This window comes from Panthera tigris, chromosome B1 (genome assembly GCF_018350195.1).
Source record: "Panthera tigris isolate Pti1 chromosome B1, P.tigris_Pti1_mat1.1, whole genome shotgun sequence".
NCBI lineage: Eukaryota > Metazoa > Chordata > Mammalia > Carnivora > Felidae > Panthera > Panthera tigris.
This window is the reverse complement of record NC_056663.1, coordinates 29,947,516-29,969,094: the sequence shown is the minus strand read 5'-3', so window position 1 is coordinate 29,969,094 and position 21,579 is coordinate 29,947,516. Positions and strand designations below refer to the sequence as shown.

Sequence of the window (21,579 nt, the reverse complement as noted above, 5' to 3'; positions counted from 1 at the left end):
GTTCCAATTTACAAAAAAAAAGTTGGCGAATTAATAATTGCATACATTGAAATATTATGTTTTCTTTTCTAAAAAATTTTTAAATTTTTTTTTTAGTTTTTATTCTTGAAAGAGAGACAGAGTGTGAGCAGGGGAGGGGCAGAAGAGAGGGAGACACTGAATCTGAAGCAGGCTCCAGGCTCCAAGCTGTCAGCACAGAGCCCAGTGCGGGGCTCAAGCTCATGAACCACAGGATCATAACGTGAGCTGAAGTCAGATGCTTAACTGACCCAGCTATCCAGGAGCCCCTGTATTCTTGACAGAATAGAATTTCCATTGTGACTAGACATCAATGGAACTAAGTCCTCTGGTCACAATTCCACACGTCTGATGCCTGGTAGAATTTTCCACATGCTAGTTTCTGGCTCCTACCATTTCAAAACTTGTCCTGTCACGGCTCACATCCCACTGGTGCTTGGCACACCGGGACACATTCATTCATAATACAATCTCTGGCCCTGCACCTTCCTGACATGATGCCATGTGAGTCAGCACAGTGGGTTTGGGCATATTTCTGGGAGCTTTTCCTACTCTGGGACACCTTGCAATAACTTTACTAGACATCCCACTAAAGCACCAAATAAATGTATCTTTCAACTCAACTTTTCCTGAGTTCGATTCCAAAATGCCCAGGGCCCTCCCAACTCTACCCACACAGGAGGAATATTTTAGAGGGAACGTCAACATGGAAAGAGACTTTGGTCTTAAATTGATTGTAATTTAATTGTATTATCTTGTAAATTTTATACAAATGTATAAGCTTCTGAATGCATGGCTAGGAACCCCAACAGGAGTCTTGGAAAAGGTCATGGAAAGAAGGGCTCTTCTGTTTGGGCTTCATTAGCTCCAGGGTAAATCCTCAAAGTCCAAGGGCCTCTCAAAGAAATGGTGTTTTGTTTGTTTGTTTGTAGAGTTATCTGTGACAGGGCAATATGAATCAATGCATAGGAATATAAAAATTTTTGAAAATTAAAAATATGTATACTAATTGTCAAAAGATTGACAAACTAAGATCAATCTGCATATGTGATGATTTTCCATCTAAACATCAACCAATTTTAAAGGGTGAATGAATCATCATAGCAGAGTTTCCTTATCCAGTTACAAACCCTTTTCCATCTCTCTTTTTAAAGTTTATTTAGTTTTGAGAGGCAGAGAGAGAGAGAGCATGAGCAGGGGAGGGGCAGAGAGAGAAGGAGACACAGAATCCAAAGCAGGCTCCTGGCTCTGAGCTGTGAGCACAGAGCCCAACACAGAGCTTGAACCCATGAATGGCGAGATCATGACCTGAGCTGAGTCGGACGCTCATCCAACTGAGCCACCCAGGCACCTCCCTATCTCTTATTTAGTCTTCATAAAACACTACAAGGTGAGTGTTATTATCATCTGTATTTTACAAATAATGAAACTGAGGACCTTAGGGGCTTACGTAGGATCATCCTGTTTGTAAATATCTTAATTATCCACCCACCAGTCTCTCTAGTGGGTCAAAATTGTGAAGAGAGCTGTTTACCCTCTTGAAATCCTGCATCACTGGTTCCTTCTGGCTATTTAGAAACAAAACAAAAGAAATCCACCCTAACCCCTGCCCTCTGTCCCAATGATTTCTTAGATTTTGTGACAATATTCTAATATTCTCTCTCTCTCTCTCTCTCTCTCTCTCTCTCTCTCTCTCTCTCTCTCTCTCTCTCTCCTTTTAAACAGGGATGGAGAGGCTCCCTTTCACTTGATCTTTAATGGTTGGATCTCAAGTTTCTGTCCTCAGTGGTCTTCCAGCCTGAAATGCTCTCCCTGGGTGACTTCATAATTTCTCAAGACTTTAAAAACCATCTATATATTGATATCTCCCAAACTGTACCTCTACTCTAGATCTCTGCAATGCTCTGCAGCTACTGGTTCACATCTTTAAGATGGTCTCTGCAAAATGGAGCATCTATAAGATTTTCCAGAATTATCTCCTGCCATGTTCTTAATCCACTCTACTCCTGTTACACTGACTTTATTTAGTATCTTGCAGGTAACTTCCTTCCAATTCAGATCTCCACATGGTATTCCTTCTTTTTGAAACACTTTCCCATACCTTCCTTTTTCATTTATCCCTTAAGTTTCCATTTAAATGTGACTCCTAGGGGTGCCTAGGTGGCTCAGTCATTTGAGCATCGAACTCTTGATTTCATCTTCTCAGGTCTTGATTTCACAGCCCCACGTCAGGCTCTGCTCTGACAGCACAGAGCCTGCTTGGGATTCATTCTCTCTCTCTCTCTCTCTCTCTCTCTCTCTCTCTCTCTCTCTCTCCCTGCCCCTCCCCTGCTCATTCTCATTCTCTCTCTCTCTCAAAATAAATAAATAAACATTTAAAAAATAAAATAAATGTGACTTCTACAGGAACACCATCTCTGACGTCTCCCCAGGAACAGAGTGGGGAGCCACTCCCATGTTTTTCTCTAAGTACCATCCTATCAGTATTATTTTTGCCTGTAACGGTCAGAGATCCAATTACAGTGGCTTAAATACACAAAGTCTAATTCTCTCATGTAAAAGAAGTAAGTCAGCAAGGCAGCTTCCTGGGGCTCACATGGTGGTTCTACAAAGTTACTAGAATCCTAACCCCCTAGTATTCTCCAGGTTACTTTATAGTCCAGGATTACTGCTGTAGCTCCCACTCTCCCAACTGCTTCATGAGCCTTTTAGGGGGGGAGGAAAGCTAAAAGGACCCTTCTTCTGGCTTATTCATCTCAGAGAAGGCTGGCTAGGAGAATCGGTCTTTTAACTGGGTACAATTAAAGGGTTCTGTTTCTAATGAAAATCGGGAAAATTTTGTGCTAGGGTAGGCATCTGGCAGTGTGCCACGCTTTTCTGTGTACGTATCACACCATCTTTTCAAATCATCTGTTGAATTCTCTGAGTTCCCCACTAGGCTGAAAGCTCCAAGGAAAGGAATGTGTCTTATTCAGTTTTCTATTCCCAACACCTGGCACAGTGGCTCCCAACTAATAGGTCCTTAATAACAATTTAGCAAACAGATGAATTAGTTGTTGTGGGAAAACCATTATTGCGATTAAGCAAATTAGCATATTTTATAAAGCTCCAGGAAAAAAGAGACTTTCTACTTTGCAGAAAGGAGGAGGAGGAGGGGCACAAATGGCCACACAATTACGTAATTGTGTCAAATTAGATCTTGGTTTATAAAAGCAGGACATACTGAAAAAAAAACAACTTTTGTTGAGTGAGCTCAATAAAAGGGAAATGAATCTTCAGACATACCTTAAGTCATGTCTATTTATGGTGAAGGCAACAAGAAGATACATTACGTACATTCTTGAACGTTTATCACTGTTTGAAACGTTAGCCTTTCATTTTCAGCTAATGTTGTCTCTTCTCTTGCTATCCTAAATGGTTCTAACTACTTTCTTGTGCTAATAGGTTATGAGTTTCTCAGGAGCTTTAAAGAGCATTTCTTTTCTTTCTCACTTATTTTTTTCTCTTCTGACAACTTGTAACTAATGCTCTGGTCAAGGACACAGAGCAATAAAATTTCTACCCTGTGGCTTCACTAAAGAGCAAGTTCATAAGGCTTGGACCGGACCTCAAGTAACTCCAGGGAGCACCATCAACATTGTGCTCCTCCTTCTGCTAAAGCCAGCTTCACGAAAGTGAAAGACCATGTAATGATTTTAAGCCACAGTCATAAAACCCAGCATTTAATATTCCTGTGAGATCATCACAGACTCCAAGACTACATATTTACATGTTGACTTAATCCATTAAATGTTACCTCTTTTCAACAACAGAACTCCCCTTGCAATTTAAAGGCCTCCTAATGTCTAATAGTTCTGTCTTCAGAAAACAAAACAAAACATTTCCTTAGATGTTGAAAGTGTACGCTCCTGCAAAGGTTGTAATCTCTTCATTCTAGAATGTGTTTTGCCCCATGATGATATGGAGGAAATGGCTTTACTATCTACAGATCTTCCTCAGCTCATGATGGGGTTATGTCCTGATAAACCTGCCATGAGTTGAAAACATCATAAGTTGACAATGCATTTAATACATCTAACCTATGAACATCACAGTTTAACAGCCTAGCCTATTTTAACTGTGCTCAGAATGTTTACATTAGCCTATAGTTGGATGAAATCATATAACACAGAGCCTTTTTTTTTTTATAATTAAGTGTTGAATATCTCCTGTAATTTATTGAGCCCTGTATTGGAACTGAAAAACGGAATGGTTGTATGGGTACAGAATGATTGTACATATATTGGTTGTTTACCTTCAAATGACAGACCAGGAGCTGCGGCTGCCCTTGACCAGCACTGAGAGCGACAATGGTGCTACTAGCCTGGGAAAAGATTAAAACTAAAAGTTTGAAGTTCTGGTTCTACTGAATGTGTGTTGCTTTCACATCATGGTAAAGTCAAACCATGGTAAGTCAGGAATCATCTGCGATTATTTCCTGAGAGGTTTATCTTCCTAGCTAGACTCTAAATTCCTTAAGATCAGGATGATGTTGCAGGACTTTATGTAGCCTGGTAATAATGTTGACTCCATAGTCAAGGTCCAGTTACCACATATGTTTTGAACCAAGGGTTGAAAAATGAGAATTATGAGTAAAGGTTAAAGGAAATGGAGCTTATGATGAACACTAATATATTTGAATGTAATATACAATCTTCCCCTTAATATCTTTCACCACTGGTTAAGAAGCATCTGAAGTGTCCACACTTCAAGACTCTTTCAAGCATCGTACTTGGACAGTTAGGATTCACACAGGAGTCAGGCACTACCTCTGTCTTCCAGTGACAAGACTGTGTTCCACTTCTAAGGCTTTGATTTCTCCTGCTAATTATACTCTCAGCATCCATCTGTCTGTCAATCTCTCTCTCTGTCTCTCTGTCTCTGTCTCTCTCACACACACACACGCACGCACACACATGCACACACACTCTTTATCTTTGTCTTCAGTTGGACAGGCCTATATTCCACACCTCCTTCATCTGGAAGACTATTAAACACTTTGCTGAGCTCAATGATCCTCTCTACTCTCTAGATTATTTTTGCGATTACCCAGGTACAACACTACAAGTACATTGTAGGAACTATAAAAATATAGAAAAACACAATGACAAAAGTAAAACAATAAAGATACCACCAAGATGGGGGAAATCTCTCTTTTTTTTTTTTTTTTGCTAAGAACTTTATTTTCTTTCTTCCCTTATTTTCCTTTTTCCATTCCCTTCCTTTTCCTCTCTTCCCCTCTCACTCTTTTACTTTTTGGAGGGAGATGAAACTTGTTTTTATGATTTGCCCTTTTTAAAATAGGGATGTTCATTTAAGTCATTACTGTTTTATAAGATCTTTATATATATATATATCAAGGATATAATATTTTCTCTTAGATTCATGACACATAATACCCTTTTCACTATATGACTTAATTTTATATTTATTTTAATGTAAACTATGAAAAATTTTTCAGGATATCAAATCAACCATGCTTTTACTTTAAAATTTTTGTCTTTGCATTATGCTTAAAAAATTTATATTTATTCAAGATCAGATAAATAATTGCATAGTTTTCTATAGTTTCTTTCATCTCTTAAATTGTTAAATTAAATCAACTTGGAATTTATATTGCTAATGGTATGAAGTAAGAATCTAATTTAATTCCAGATGGCTAGCCAACTTTCTCTAATATTGTTTTCTCACAGATTTGAGAAGCTACCTTTAATATCTGGTGTTCTGGACTTTGACACTTTTCCACTGGTCTTTTTAAGCCACATCACACTTTAAAAAACAGCTTTATTGAGTATAACTGATATATAAAAAACTGTACATACTTAACATACACAATTTGATGAATTTTGACATATGTATATAGAGGTAAAACCATCACCACAATCAAGGTAATAAAGATCCATCATTTCCAAAAGTATCCACCTGCCCCTTTGTGATCCCACCCTCAGTTTCCAGGCAACAACTGAAGCAGCTTGCTCGATAGATTAGTTTGCACTTTGTAGAGTTTTATATAAATGAATTGCATAGTAAATTTTTTTTTTTTTTTTTTAGTTTGGCTTCTTTCAACTCGGCGTAATTATTTTGTATCATTCATGTTGTATAGCAGGTGTCCATTTCACTCCTTTCTTATTACTGAGTACTATTCTATCCTATGTACATGTCACAATTTGTTCATACATTCATCTATTGATGGACATTTGGGTTGCTTCCAATTTTTGACTATTACAAAGAAAGCTGTTTATGAATATTTATGCACAGCTCTTTGAATGGATGTGTGCTTTCCTTTCTCTTGAGTAAATACTTAGGAGTGAAGTAGCTGGATCATATAGAAGACGTGCGTTTAACCTATTATGAAGGCTGCCAAAATATTGTCCAAAGGGGTTGTATCATTTCACATTCTCACCAGCAGTGTATGAGAATTCCATTTCCTCTTCATCCTTTCTATAGTCAGTCTTACTAATTTTAGACATTCTAGTAGGTATTTATGATAATCTCATTTTGATTGCAATTTTAATTTCCCTAATCACTAATGCTGTTTGCCATATTTTTATGCGTTCTTTGGCTATCCATATATCTTAGATGAAGTGCATATGTTCAAATATGTTTTTTGTTGGGCTGCTTGTTTTATTAATTATTATAACAACTAAATTATTACTTTATTATAATACATTATCACAATTATCAAATAAGGTTGTAATTGGAAAATTATTATAGCTTTATAATTATAGGATTATTATCATTTTATTATATAAAATTGTTAGATTTAAAATCATTATTTTATTTTGTTGTTTTCTTACCTGTTATTTTTTTATATAAATGGTTTTCTTTTTTTCAATGTTTACTTATTTATTTTGAGAGAGAGAGAGAGAGAGAGAGAGAGAGAGAAGTGGGGGAGGCATAGAGAGAAAGGGAGAGAGACTCCCAAGCAGGCTCCATACCTTCAGCACAGAGCCTGACATGGGGCTCGATCTCATGAACTGTGATATCATGACCTGAGTCAAAATCAGGAGTCAGACATGTAACCACCCGAGACACCCAGGCAAGTTCTTACTTGTTATTTTAAAAATGGTAAAGACCAAATTAGTACAGTTTTATTATTATAATTATTATTAATGATTGGAATTTTGGACTGGTAGTTGGATTTTTGAATCTATTTCATTGACCTACTTCATGCTATGTCATGCTGTTTTAATTTTGTTGCTTTATATTATTTTTTTCATAAATAGCACTGCAACTTTTAATTATTCTTAATTAGCATAATTTGGTGAGAGGAAGCCTAGGCTATTCTCATCCATTTATTTCAGAATTTGTAAAACTTTATGAAACTCATTTTAATAAAAAATCAGAACTGAGTTATATTTTTTATAATTTTGGAAGAAATAAGATCTTTACAATATAAAGTATTCTTGTCCATTAAATTGACTCCTTTCTTCATACGTTCAGTATTTTGGATTTGTTGAATTTCCTATCTATTTCCTCTTAAGCTAGAAAATTTGGGCCTTTAAGGTTCTAGATCCTTCCCTTAACTTGTCCAATCGTAGTCAACCAGAATCAAAATTATACAGATTGAAACTGAAAGACACTGTAGATTATCCTGTCCAGTATCTGTACTAGTCTATGAGAAAATAAAGCCCAAAGAGCTGAAGCACTTCCTTAATGTCTAGAGTATGCTAATAGCAGTCTCAAGAGTGACCCCTTACTATCATTTAGTGTCTCTTCTGTTACATCACTGTAACTGTCCTTATTTCCTATTATTTCCCTAAATGGGTCTCTACTTTCTCTTTTTCTTATTTATTTTGGGGGGGGGGGAGAGAGAGAGGGAGAAAGAGAAAGAGAGAGAAGGGGGAACAGAAGATCCAAAGCAGGCTCTGTGCTGACAGCTCCAGAGAGCCCAATGTGGGGCTCAAACTCATGAACCATGAGATCATGACCTAAGCGGAAGTTGGTCACTTAACCAACTGAGCCACCCAAGGCTCCCAAATGAGTCTCTACTTTTGTAAAGCTGGTGTCCTTGACATGCATCGCATGCCCCAAAATCACTGAAATGAAAATACCACCTTCTCACAAGTCATGGTATATGTGAAGGCAATTTACTTGCCCAGTGTCAGGGTAATGAGACATATTAGCACAGGGAAATGTAGAGGATGTTGCCTAGTTATATGAGTTATGGGCTTCCTGGCTTGGGTGGGTTGAGAATGGAGACTCCTCAGATGGTGAGGTGGAAACTTTATGGCACATCCTTAAGCTGGTCTTGCTATAGGGTGGAATTATAAGATGTAAAGTGAGTTTCTTTATGATCTTATAAAAGATTTTTAAAGAAATTGAGGCAATCACAAAGGAGAAAGTGCAGGATTTTCTAAATGACTAAACATTACTCATTTGAGTAGAGTGGATCTTAACCTTTTATGGGTCAAAGTACACTTAGAGCATCTGATAACATAAATTCAACTCTCTTTCCATAAAAAGGCACACACGGTTCATACAATATGAGGGTTTATGGATCCTGTGAAAGTTGTCTATTGGTTTCACAAGTCCTGCCACAAATCTTCCCAGAGTTCCATGGACATAGGAGTTCAGAATTCCTTGAAGAAGAAGTAAGTAGTCTGCCTACTATAATAGCTCATGAAGGAAAGAAAGAGAGAAGAAAGATTATGTGTACGTATGCAGGGATATGGAGACAGGGAGTCTAATATGGGTCATGCTAATCAATATGAAATCTTTTCTCTGAAAAAATGCACTGCATTTCCCTATATCAAAAGAGAAACTTTTTTCAGATTCCTGGAAACAGCCCAGAGTACGTCAATATACTAATAGTAAACACAAGACCAAACAAGGGGAGGTGGGAACTGAGACAGTAAGAGGTTAAACATTCCCTTTGAACACAAACAATTACTTGATAAATATTTACTGAGCATCTGCTATGGAAAATGCACAGTGCTGAGTGGTGGGGACACAGTGCTTATCTAGAGAGTCACTGAATCAATATGTCATAAAATCAAAAAGGCTCTAATATGTACTATATTATTATATTAGTTATTAAATAGCATAATACATAATATTGTTTATTATTTTATAGATGAGGAAACAGTAGCCTAGAAGGGGTGAATAGACTTCTTAAAAAAATTTAGTGTTTATTTTCTTGTTGAGAGAGAGAGAGTGACAGAACACAAGCAGGGGAGAGGCAGAGAGAGGGAAAGACACAGAATCTGAAGCAGGCTCCAGACTCTGAGCTGTCAGCACGGAGTCTGATGTGGGGCTGGAACCCACAAACCATGAAGTCATGACGTGAGCCAAAGTTGGACACTAAATGACTGAGCCACCCAGGTGTCCCAAAAGGGGTAAATAGTCTTACATACAGGATTAGAACCCAAGTCTCCTGATCAGACTTTTATTTTTTTTTATTATTTTTTTTAACGTTTATTTATTTTTGAGACAGAGAGAGACAGAGCATGAACGGGGAAGGGGCAGAGAGAGAGGGAGACACAGAATCGGAAGCAGGCTCCAGGCTCTGAGCCATCAGCCCAGAGCCCAATGCGGGGCCCGAACTCACGGACTGTGAGATCGTGACCTGAGCTGAAGTTGGACGCTTAACCGACTGAGCCACCCAGGCGCCCCTGATCAGACTTTTAATGAGTACCTACTCTGTGCCAGGCCTGGTGCTAGACACTGTCAAGTAAATTTTCACTCTTTTACAGAAATTCCGTATCTTCAGTAGCTACACGTAAACAGGTATTCTTGCACCTTTCTGACTTTGTTTGTTGTGAAGAAGGTAAGTCATCATTTATTTGGGTAAGAAGTGAAGAATTAAAGAATTTTTTTCCAAATATTCCTGACAGGAATTGTGAACTTCTAGAGAAAGGATTTGTATGCATCTCATAAGTCCAAAAAACAAAAATCTTTAATACTTGGGAGGTTTGGAAGAAGAGCAGGAGTACATTTGGACCTAAGGATTCAAAGTTCAAGAAAAAAACATTCTCTGCTACATTCTTACAATCTATTGTTCTCTGTGGCAGTGTCTAGTGTGTGTTTCTTCTGCAACCACCAGGCAGGATTGAGAAAGGAGACAGGATGGCGCATAGGGACCACTTGGGGTGCATTTTGAAATCCTTTAAAAGTTGGTCTCCCCCAAGGAAGGGAAGAGATCCAGGAGAGCTACTGCCCACACCCTCCATTCTTCTCTGCTGCGATGCTTCACCCCATTTCCTCCAAACCCTGGAGGAAGATTTGTTCATTCAGGTAGACTCCTACAGAAAAGAAGAGGACATCCGCTTATCACATCCATTTTGAAATCAAATGTGCATCTTGACAACTGCAATCTTGTCACTACAAGTAGTCAGATGATGGGAAGGCAGAGCATCAGAAAGGAGAAAGCTAATGAGGAAAGTCAACCTGGGCCTGGTAGCCCATCCTGGAGTCAGTTCCGGGTCAGGAAAGGGCACTAATCTGGGCTTCATGTGGATGCACGTTCCCATAAAAGATGTTATAGATAGTGGTTTGTCTTAGTCTAGCTTAACACAGAAACCTATATCACCTATTATATGGCCAAAATCTATACATATACCACATTATAGCAAAAAAGGATACTGATATTACAGTTAGAATTTCAAAACACACTATATAATTTAAGTAACTGGCTATAAAGTAATTTTCTTTTTGTTTTCTGAGTACAAATGTAATTCATTGTGATTTTAGAGTATATAAGATATTTCAGAAACATAAAAAATCATCATGTACCATGCAGAAACAGCTGTTAATATAGTTACTGAAAAATAAATATAAGGTATTTGAGATTTCCCTTCAGAGGGATGAAAAGGTGAAGAAAATATCTGAGTAGACCCTAAAGCAAGTGCAAAGAGTGATGGCACTGGTTTCTTCATGCCACTTAAAAATATTTCTAAGGCTATTCAGACACTTTGTTTATAACAAATTTTATTTTATAGTCAAGAGGGAAGGGAGAAGGAATAGACCAGAATGTGGTGTGAGAAAAGATTTTCCTGAAATAACCACAAAACAGATGAAAGTGAGATGAAAACCAAAAGCAAAAACAAGACCCACAAACAAACAGGAGGAGCTTAAAGAGGATGTGTAGGTAGATACCAGAAGGAATGATCTTTGGAGCTATAATTACCTGCGTAGTGATAATTAAAAGGAAAAAGAAAAATTACCTGTGTGAGCCTGAACGTCTGGAAGTAATTAGCAAAATGGGGGATCACTGGATTTCAATTAAGTTCCCTGGTGCCATTTTGAATGCCAAACGACTTGGCTAAAGGCCGATGAGCCTAATGCAGCCCTCAGCGTAGGTGTTATCCTGAAAAGCCAAATGCTGTATGTGAAAGAGTGCCCACGGCCTCTCTTTGAAAAGGTCTTCATACAGAGAAAGACAGATACCATATGTTTTCACTCTTATGTAGATCCTGAGAAATGTAAGACCATGGTGGGGGGGGGGGGAGAGAAGAAGGAAAAAAAAAGTTAGAGAGGGAGGGAGCCAAACCATAAGAGACTCTTAAAAACAGAATAAACTGAGGGTTGATGGGGGGTGGGAGGGAGGGGAAATTGGGTGATGGGCATTGAGGAGGGCACCTGTTGAGATGAGCACTGGGTGTTGTATGGAAACCAATTTGACAATAAATTTCATATTGAAAAAAAAGAAAGAAAAGGTCTTCCCATATTCATGCTTGTTGCATTGCAAGTTTCTATGTTCTCTGAGAAAGTGACTTTAAAAACAACTTTGTAGTCAAGACCACTTCAGACTCATTAATTCCACCCAATTACCCTTATCACTCTCACAGCACGATATCTTGCCAATCCTGTTTTGTCTAACCTTCCTCAATTTATTTAATGCAGAACATTAAACAATTTCTTATTTATTACAAATCTTGGCTATAGATCTCTGTTTTTTAACCTCTCGGTTGTAGATCTCGTGTAAAAGTACATGAAAAAGCAACAAGTATATCAAACTAATGAGTGTTTCAGTGGCATGAATTTACCATGATTTCATTACCACATGAGGTGTCAATGAAAAGAGCTTAGGAATCTGGGCTGTGTGAATTCATTTGTTATACGAGGTGCATGTTAGTTGGCAATGAACTTGTATTAATATGTATTGAAAAATCGGGGCACCTGGGGATCATATTCAAGGCCCTGCAGGGTTCCTGTCATTAATGAGCTTATCATCAAAACAGGGACTTTCAGAAAGAGAGACAGGCACACCTACATTAACACTAAGCTATAGACAGATCATTCGTTAATTGGAAGGAGAAAGGCTTTGAGCTAAATATGACTTCCCCCCCAGAGTTGCCCCCTAATGTTTGCTTGAAGAGATGCCTTTTGAAAAAATGTTTTATTTCAAGGGCTCTAGTGAACTGGCTATCTAGGTATAGCTATAAATCTGCATAAATATACGTGCTTGTGTCTACCCAAAACATTGTTGGACTCACACATAACAGATGATAACAGTGCTTTGTTCAGGACAGTAGGATGAAAAGGAAGGAATAAAGTGTAAAACAATGAGGAAGATTTTAGTTTTTCATGTCATATATATACTTCCAATACTGTTTGAGTTTGTCATGTGAATATGTTACTTTCAATTTAATTCTAATGTAAATGTAAAAACACCCATGTTTTGTGCTGCAGTGAAAATATGAAGTATTTGGGCCCCTGGGCTGGCTTGAGGAGGGATCCCTTTAGGACGCTGACCCCACCTACCCATGTAGGACCAACAGAGGCACTCAAACTGTCTTACATGTTTTGAGCAGTAGCTATGGCAGTCTGGATTTTCCTCAAACACTTGGGACCTTGAAACTACTGAAACAGAACCACTATGGGGCCACCACTCATGTATAAAGCACTCAATATCACATTGAAAAAGATGGAGTCCTCTTTGGATCGATTTGCATGGCTAGTGTCCAGGATATAAGAATCATGCCTTTCTTCAACAGGTGCTTCTAGCCAATGAAACGAATATACTCTAACCATTCCTTCAAAGTATAAAGTGTTTGCACCACCCCAGAGTAAAAAAAAAAAAATACTCCTGTAACTAAATGGATATTTTCCGCCTTTACCATCAATTTTCCTGTTCAGTGTAGTCAGAATGCAGATGACTCTGGACTGTCATCAACATGGATGTCCCAGAGTTAATGTGTATGTTGCCAGCAGAGGACAAAACGGAGAGGCCAAATCTTAGGCCTGGCCACTTAAATACATAGCTACTAGAATACTGACATTTTTGTGAGCTAGCTCCTTACATATGAAACTAAGCTAGAAGGGTATCCCCTGGCAGACCTTTAGCAGAAACAGGGTCTCAGCGAGTTTCTTCTTTGAAATCAGCAGATCTTACCCTTTCCTAAGCAGAATATATAACTCATGAGTTGTCTAATATACTTAAATGTCTACTAAATTAACGTCTACCAACAAACCAGGTGGCTTTTATGTGTTGAATTTCCAGATGAAACCTGTGGGGTTTTCTACAGACCTAAGATGTGGCTTTTTGCCAATATAATTTTAAAGTGGATACAACCGTGTTGCCCTGATAAGAAGGAGGTACCCCAAACACTTTCCACTTCCAAGAACCCAGAAGGGGTACAGTTAAAGTGGATGGAATTCCATTGCATAAGCCCCACCCTCCTATGTTTTCAGGAGGGGCCCTGACATATATACTTTTAAGTGCCATTAGTAATCTGGACGTTTTCTCAGGCTTCAGATACAAAGCTGCCTTGCATTAAAGGGATTCCTAGACAGTACGGTGACCTTTCCATACAGGTCTCCACCGTCAGATAGTCATCTACATGGGAAGACTGAGCATATTTGAGCCACAATTTCATATATTGCAGATGCCCTCTAATGGGTCCTTCTGACCAGGAAGGATTTGCTTAAATCACATTTTATAGAATCTGAGGACATTGGAAAAGTGAACACAGAACAACAATGTGCATGTCTGACATAGCATAAGATGACTGTTAAACTTCCCAACAATTTCTTATGTATACACAATGAAGGTCTAAACAAATTTTCTAATAGAGCAGAAATCTGTACATCTCTGGCAAGCAAGTTTTTCAGGGGATGGCTAAAGATTTCTTATAAAAGCATCTGACTCATTATGATTAAGCATCAAGTAATAAAAACAGATTCACCATTACCACCTCCCCTTTTACTGCAGGCTGACATTAGCTGGCAAGGTTATTGCTCTGCAAACCCGCATGTTAGGTCATTAAGGCTGTGTGTATGTCATGACTAAACGGACATTAAATGTTTCTCAAGTTCAGAGCAGGGAAGGCCATTAACAAATGCATAAGCAAAACTAGAGCACTCTTTAAATTTCTATTATGAAAGGCAAACATTTGCTAGTATATGTAAGGCTTTATACTAGGTTTCTAAATTTGAAGATGTAAAAATATTGACTAATCCTGACCCTGACCTTCACATATAATTGGAAAATTAAAATTAAAATACGATATTATTCTCTAGTAAGCATCAATGAGCACAAAGAAGGTTTAACAAGTTGGATTAAATATGTAAAATAAAAGCTGACAATAAATTAAACCAAATACTAATTATATACCTTTCTTTCCTTTGAGATATTTTCTGAAGTTTTTAGTTGGGAGATGTATTTACAGACAGCCAAAGCAAGCTGTCATAAAAAGAAAAAAGAAAAACAAAACAAAACAAAACCCAAAGCAAGCTGTCAAAATAGTTTCAAAGTCCTTTGTGACTGACTGTTCAGCATAATGCAGTCTAAATGGTTGACTGAATTTTTTCTCTGCAAATCAGATTATTTTGGCATTGTAAAACCATCATGCCTATCCACAACCTCAAAATGGGGAGAATTCCAGAAACACTTCCAGAAGACAGCTTATTATTTTTTTATTATTATTCTTAAAGATCTCATCACCATCAATTAGTATTCATTAATCATCCAAGTCTGTTCTGTGTAACTGAATGGTAACACCTCATTTATTTTGCATTGCTATAGAACAAAATGATGCATGTCAGTAACTTTTCTAGAAAACAGGAGCCTGTTGTTTTTTTGTTTTGTTTTGTTTTTAATAAATCTACTTTTATCCAACCATATTTAAGTGAATCTTTCTGACAGGCTCCAATATTTACCTATATTCTTAAATGTGTTATAGGAAACATAAGCTAAACTTCTAAGGTCATCATTAGGAACATCAGCAATTAACAATATTATCAAAAGGAAGCTGAGGGGGAAGTGGTATTTCCAGGGCAGCAACAGACCACTGACATTAAGAATCTAAACTACTTGTGGACTCCAGCTCTACGTCTTACCAGCTGGACAAACTTGAACTTTCTGCATATTGGTTTCTTCTTTAAAAGGAGTAACAACAGTACCAGACATTGGGTCGTTGTAGAGGTGAAATGCTTGCAGAAGACTTACACCAGTGTCCGGTAGAGCATAAACAGTCAACACATTGTAGCTCTTGTGATGAATAGTCTTGCTTTCATTTTTAATGTCTGATATTCAATCTGCTGTCTTCTGGGGAAACGAGACATGTTTATTAAAATTGAATATAATAGGGGGCTCCTGGGTGGTTCAGTTGGTTAAGCGTCCAACTCTTGATTTCAGCTTAGGGCATGATTGCACAGCTCATCAAATGGAGCCTGTGTTGGGCTCTGCAATGGCAACGTGAATCCTGCTTGGGATTCTCTCTCTCCCTCTCTTTCTTGCCTCACCTGTTCATGTGCATGCTTTCTCCCTCTCTCTCCCCACCCCCCTCTCTCAACATAAATAAATAAACCTTGAAAAAAGAAATAAAATTGCATATAATAGAACATGAGCTTTCTTAGGGATATATCAGCTGCTTCAGAGCAGTTTTTACCTAGAGATTTTTTTTTATTGTGTTAAGAATCTCTAACATGAGATCTACCCCCTTAACAGGTTTTTAAACATACAGTAGTACAGTGTTGTTAAGTCTAGGCACAGTGTTGCACAATAGATCTCTAGAACTTATTCCTCTTGCATAACTGAAACTTTGTACTTGTTGAAAAGCTACACCCCATTTTCCGCTGCCCCCAGCCGCTGGGAATCATCGTTCTACTCTGTGCTTCTATAAATTTGACTATTTTAGATATCTCACATAAGTGGCATCATGCAGTATTTGTCTCTCTGTGACTGGCTTATTTCACTTAGCATAATGTCTACAAGGGTCACACATGTTGCCACGTGCGGCAGAATTTCCACTTCTTCCAAGGCTGTGTAATAGTCCATTATATGTATGATACCACATTTTCTTTATCCGCTCATTTGCTGGTGTAGATTAGGCTTGCTTCCACATCTTGGCTATCGTGAATAATGCTGCAATAGACATGGGAGTACACCTATCTCTTTAAGAACTTGACTGTAATTCTTTTGGGTAAACACTCAGAAATGAGATTGGTACATCATATAGCAGTTCTCTTTTTGATTTTTTTTGAGGAATTTCCTTACTGTTGTCCACAATGGATGACTAATTTACATTTCTATCCACCATTTTACCGTCCCACCAACAGTGTACAATAGTTCCATTTTCTCTCCATTCTTGTCAGAATTTTTTTTGTTTTCTGGATAACAGCCATCCTAACAAGTATGAGATGATATTTCACTGAGGTTTTGATTTGCATTTCTCTGAGGCTCACTGGTATTGAGCATCTTTGCATGTACCTGTTGGCCATTTACATGTCTTCTTTAGAGAAACATCTCTTAAAATCCTTTACCTATTTTTAAGTCTGGCTATTTTTTGTTTTGATTTGTCATTTTATTTGTTTGGTTGCTTGCTGATTTTGCTATTAAGTTATAGGAGTTCCTTTTATGTTTTGGATATTAACTCTTTATGAGACATATGGTTTACAGATAGTTTCTCACATCCTGTCAACTTAGAGATGTTTGACTTTTCCCCAGCAAATGCAATATGCTGGATACCTAACCCACAGAAACACACCCATATATAAATATGAACTCAAGCAACTTGGAGATGGACTTGACTGAAATAGATTTTGATATCATTAGTAAAAAAAATAAAAATAAAAACAAACCCAAAAAACAAAGGGAAGAATTATGAGAAAATAAATGGTATTAAAAATTGCAAAGCAGGGGCACCTGGGTGCTCAGTCAAACGTTGGACTTCCCCTCAGGTTATGATCTCATGGTTTGTGAGTTCGAGCCCCGCGTCAGGCTCTATGCTGACAGCTCAGAGCCTGGAGCCTGTTTCAGATTCTGTGTCTCCCTCTCTCTCTGCCCCTCCCCTGCTCGTGCTCTGTCTCTCTCTCTCTCAAAAATAAATGAAAACATTAAAAATTTTTTAAAAATTAAAAAAATTGCAAAGCTGACATCCATATGGGATACATTCCTTTATTTTTAACATTTTTGTAAATACTTTTGAGAGAGAGCATGTATCCATATGTGAGTGGGGGAGGGGCAAAGAGAGAGGGAGACATAGGATCCAAAGTAGGCTCTGTGCTGACAGTGCTGAGCCAGATGTGGGACTCAAACTCACGAACCACGAGATCATGACCTGAGTGGAAGTCAGATGCTTAACCGACTGAGCCACCTAGGTGCCCTGGAATACATTCCATTTTAATATTAGATTTTTTTTAACGTTTATTTATTTGTGAGACAGAGAGAGACAGAGCATGAACGGGGGAGGGTCAGAGAGAGAGGGAGACACACAATCTGAAACAGGCTCCAAGCTCTGAGCGGTCAGTACAGAGCCTGACGCGGGGCTCGAACTCACGGACCACGAGATCACGACCTGAGGCGAAGTCGGCCGCTTAACCGACTGAGCCACCCAGGTGCCCCATCAATATTAGATATTTTAAAGTTGATATACAAATTAGTGTTTTATGCACTCAAGTAGGCCCTTACTTTTACATAGTAGAAATTACTTCAGTTGGAATTCTATGTGTTACTATGGCATTTAAAAAAATATTTTGTAATAGTTTATTCAGTAATTCAGAAATACTTCTACATTTGTACCATAGAAGTCATAACATTCCCTTAAAAAATGTCTGCACCTCTCCTTTATCTATTTTCTAACACTGCCATCTGGTTTCCCTTAAAAACTGAGATGATAGCATGTCTATTACCACCTGAGAACGGACACAGACAATAAACAAATGAGATCAGCCCACTCACCCTGCCTAGGTCTGTGTGGTTAGGGCAATCAGGCAGCAGTTAGAGCAGCTCTAATTGCATTGCCACTCTTGGTTTTATCCTCAGGCCTCACAGACCACAGGATATGCAGAACCTCAAACTTGCCTCAGAAATCCAAGATTTCGAAGACCCTGACGGCCAAAGACTTCATTCCTATGACCTTACACTCAATGTAGAGCCGGTGGATGACATAATGTGGGTTTCATCCATAAACTGACTGGTGTCTCACTTTTCCTGAGTGAATAACTACTCTCTCCCCTTTGCCAAAGGAGGCTAGTTTTCCAGATGCCTGACAAATGAATGGGTTTTAGAAAATACTTTGATTTCTATAAAAGAAACATGTTCTAGAAATACAGAGTGGAATAGAGCCTCTTAAAATATGACTCATTATTAGATTTGTCTAGAATTCAGGTTTCTTCATGCCTTGTGGAAGAAAACTTATGTATACAGAGGAAACTGGGATTAAGACAGGAAGTCGATAGATCTGTACCCACTGGATTTCAGAAAGACATGTAAAAATGTAGATACCCTGACATACGTGATATGAGCTGAATCTATCATGTGTTGGGATTGTCCAGGATCTGGCAAACTTCTTCGGTAAAGGGCCAGTCAATATTTTAGGCTTTGCAGGCCAGAAGGCCTCAACTACAACAATTCGGTTAGGCTGTTGTAACACAAAAGCAGCCATAGATGGAATATAAAAGAATGAGCATGGCTCTGTTCCAATAATACTTTATTTACAAAACCAGGCAGCAGGTCCGATTTGGCACATTGGCTGAAATTTGCTGACCCCAAGTACAGCAGAATAATTACAGGGTGTATTGTGTAAGAGACTGAGGTAGAATCCCAGCTGTGACATTCTCTAAATGACCTTGCCATATTCTGAAACTTTTCTGAAGGCTTCTCTGAGTCTCTCACTCTTTATGATAAGGAGATGATACCCAATTCAGATGATACCCAATTGGCACCTCCGGCCAATTTTAATGGTACCTAAGTTCCTGTAACTAAGTCCATTCCTGCTCCCTTGGGACTTCCTTCACTAGAAGGAAGTATATCTTAGAACCAATTTTACAGCACTCTAGCCACACCAAAATCAAGGAGGTTATCAAAGGGATATAGGCAAAAATGGCACTCTTATAATTACGACAGTCATGAAGAGATAAGCACAGAAAGAGGCTTTTTTTTTCATCAGGATTAGACAGATACTGAAGGTTCTAATACTTTTCAACATCAGAATGGTTGAATTAGGTCAGAATTGGCCTTGTCATTCAGCCTCCATAAGCAGACCACAGCCCAACCTAGGACAGAAGGGGGGTGTGTGTGTGTGTGTGCGCGCACATGCACGTGCATTCACATGTAGGAGTGCATGTGTGTGTATTGTTTAAGTGTTGCACACTATGAAATAACATGGCATGGACTATTAAACGACAATCTATTAGCACTGTGCAGCAGGGCTATACTTTCCCATTTCTTGCCACTAATATATCTAGTTCTATGGCAGAAGTCTTAGAACCACCCCCATCTGAACCCCCAGCAGCAGAGGGAAAGGAGAAAGTAAAGTTCTTTTGAAATCATTTCTGCCTGACTTCAAAAAGCCACTCCCTCAGGTTGCTAGAGGGGTTTTGGGTGGGGGTATGGGCTAAATGGGCAAGGGGCATTAAGGAAAACACCTGTTGGTATGAGCATTGGGTATTATATGTAGGGGATGATCCTTGGATTCTATTCCTGAAATCATTATTGCACTATATGCTAAGTTGGATGTAAATTAAAAAAAATAAAAATAAAAACATTTTAAAAATCCACTCCCTCAGACCTCACCAAGCACATTTTTTTGATAACATGACCCATATTGAGATTACAACATATTTTGAAAAATAGAAATGATAAATAAAACCTTTCTTATCTAGTGTATTTTTTATTTCCAAGCTTATGCACAGAGTTTCACTCAACCTCCTGTGACCGGAAGAGGAGGACAGTGGGATGACTCCATAGTCAGACTGCTGGATTGGAATCCTCCCTCCACTACTGGCTGGAACCACAGGCAAATGACTAAACCTGGAAATGCCCATTTCATAAATTGGTTGTGAAGATTAAAAAAAAATGCACATAAAGCTCTTAGCACAGCATCTGCCACATGAAAAGTCCTCCTGGATGTCATTTACTGTCACTGTTAGCATCCCCTCACATGCTAAGAGTTATGTGACTTTCTGGATGTATGCCTGGCAAGGTCCTTATAGGATCAGAGCTAGTACCACACAAGAACTTCTTTTACAGGTGGTCCAGCCTACTTCCTTACCTTCTTAAGTATACACCAGACTTGTCTTGATGAAGATGCTTATTCTCATTAGTTCCTAATTCTACTTGGAGAAGTCAGAGAGGTAAAGTCAGCACTTGGGGCTGAGGGATGCAGGGAAGGAAATGACGAATCAGGTTTCATGGTTGCTGTTAGAATACTTTTGAATGGTTTCTGTCCTTTTTATTAACAGTATGCCACCAGGATGCACATCCAACTTTCCTTTTGCTTTCAAACTTGACAAATCCAGCTAGGGCAGGAGAACAGAGCACATGGAAATAATTGCAAGAGGAAAAGAAGGATTCTATTCTCTTTGAAACACCACAAGTCCATAAAATGGAAGCTATCTGGCTGCCACCTCTCCTTGCCAGTCTTTCAAAGTGATGGATTCGACTTTTTCATCTACTTTATCAGGGATTTAGTCCTTATCTTGTTTCTCCTTTCCTTGGTGGATCTGAGCTCTGAACTCGCCTTGAAGCCCCTCTGGCAGATTTGAGCTCCCAAGGACTCACCGGAGACTTGATGTCAGATGGAGAACTAGTAAGAGATGCTAAATTATTGAGATGCTAATAAGCTTAGAAAGGAACATTCTCTGCAGTGCGGGGTGGGCAACCTAGGCAGGTTGGTACTTATCAGAGTGTTATTTCATCAGGTGATAAAGATTTCATTGAAGAGTGACAGCAACTGTATATTTATAAAGTACCTTTGAATTTAAGGGCATAAACATGTCTCTTAAAATATCAGTCTTTTTTTCTGCTTTACTGAAAAGTTTGGGGCTTGCTGAGAATGAAAATTTCCCAAGGTCTCATAAAATCAGTACCAGAGAGGAGAGTCCATGTTATTGGAGAAGAGAATTCAGTGAGATCCACCTGTCTGCTTGATTTTCAACCATTGTCTTAGTGTGCGTATAAATGTTTCAAAGGCTCTTTCATGATGAGCATGAGCGCTTAGCACAGACCAAGCAAACTGTGTGGCTATAGAATATGGTATGACTATGACATACATCAAGTCAGGACTGTAGGGCTATCCATCTCAACCAAAATAAGGAATGTAGACAGAGTTACATCAAGGAGAAAGGTACCAGGCT

At 38.5% G+C, this 21,579-nt stretch overlaps 1 protein-coding gene and 1 long non-coding RNA gene across 4 annotated transcripts in view; one reads left to right on the top strand and one right to left on the bottom strand.

Moving 5' to 3' along the window:
* NRG1 (neuregulin 1) overlaps positions 1-21,579 on the bottom strand; it is a 1,098,681-nt gene that overhangs the window by 383,948 nt on the left and 693,154 nt on the right. The window lies entirely within an intron of this gene.
* LOC122237871 lies at positions 402-20,299 on the top strand. 2 transcript variants are annotated; one of them, XR_006216575.1, is made up of 4 exons: positions 402-522; positions 4,326-4,466; positions 18,266-18,394; positions 20,126-20,299. It is a non-coding gene; the product is annotated as an uncharacterized LOC122237871 (long non-coding RNA). The 2 variants fall into 2 exon arrangements; XR_006216576.1 differs by lacking the exon at positions 20,126-20,299 and having other exon boundaries at positions 18,266-18,427.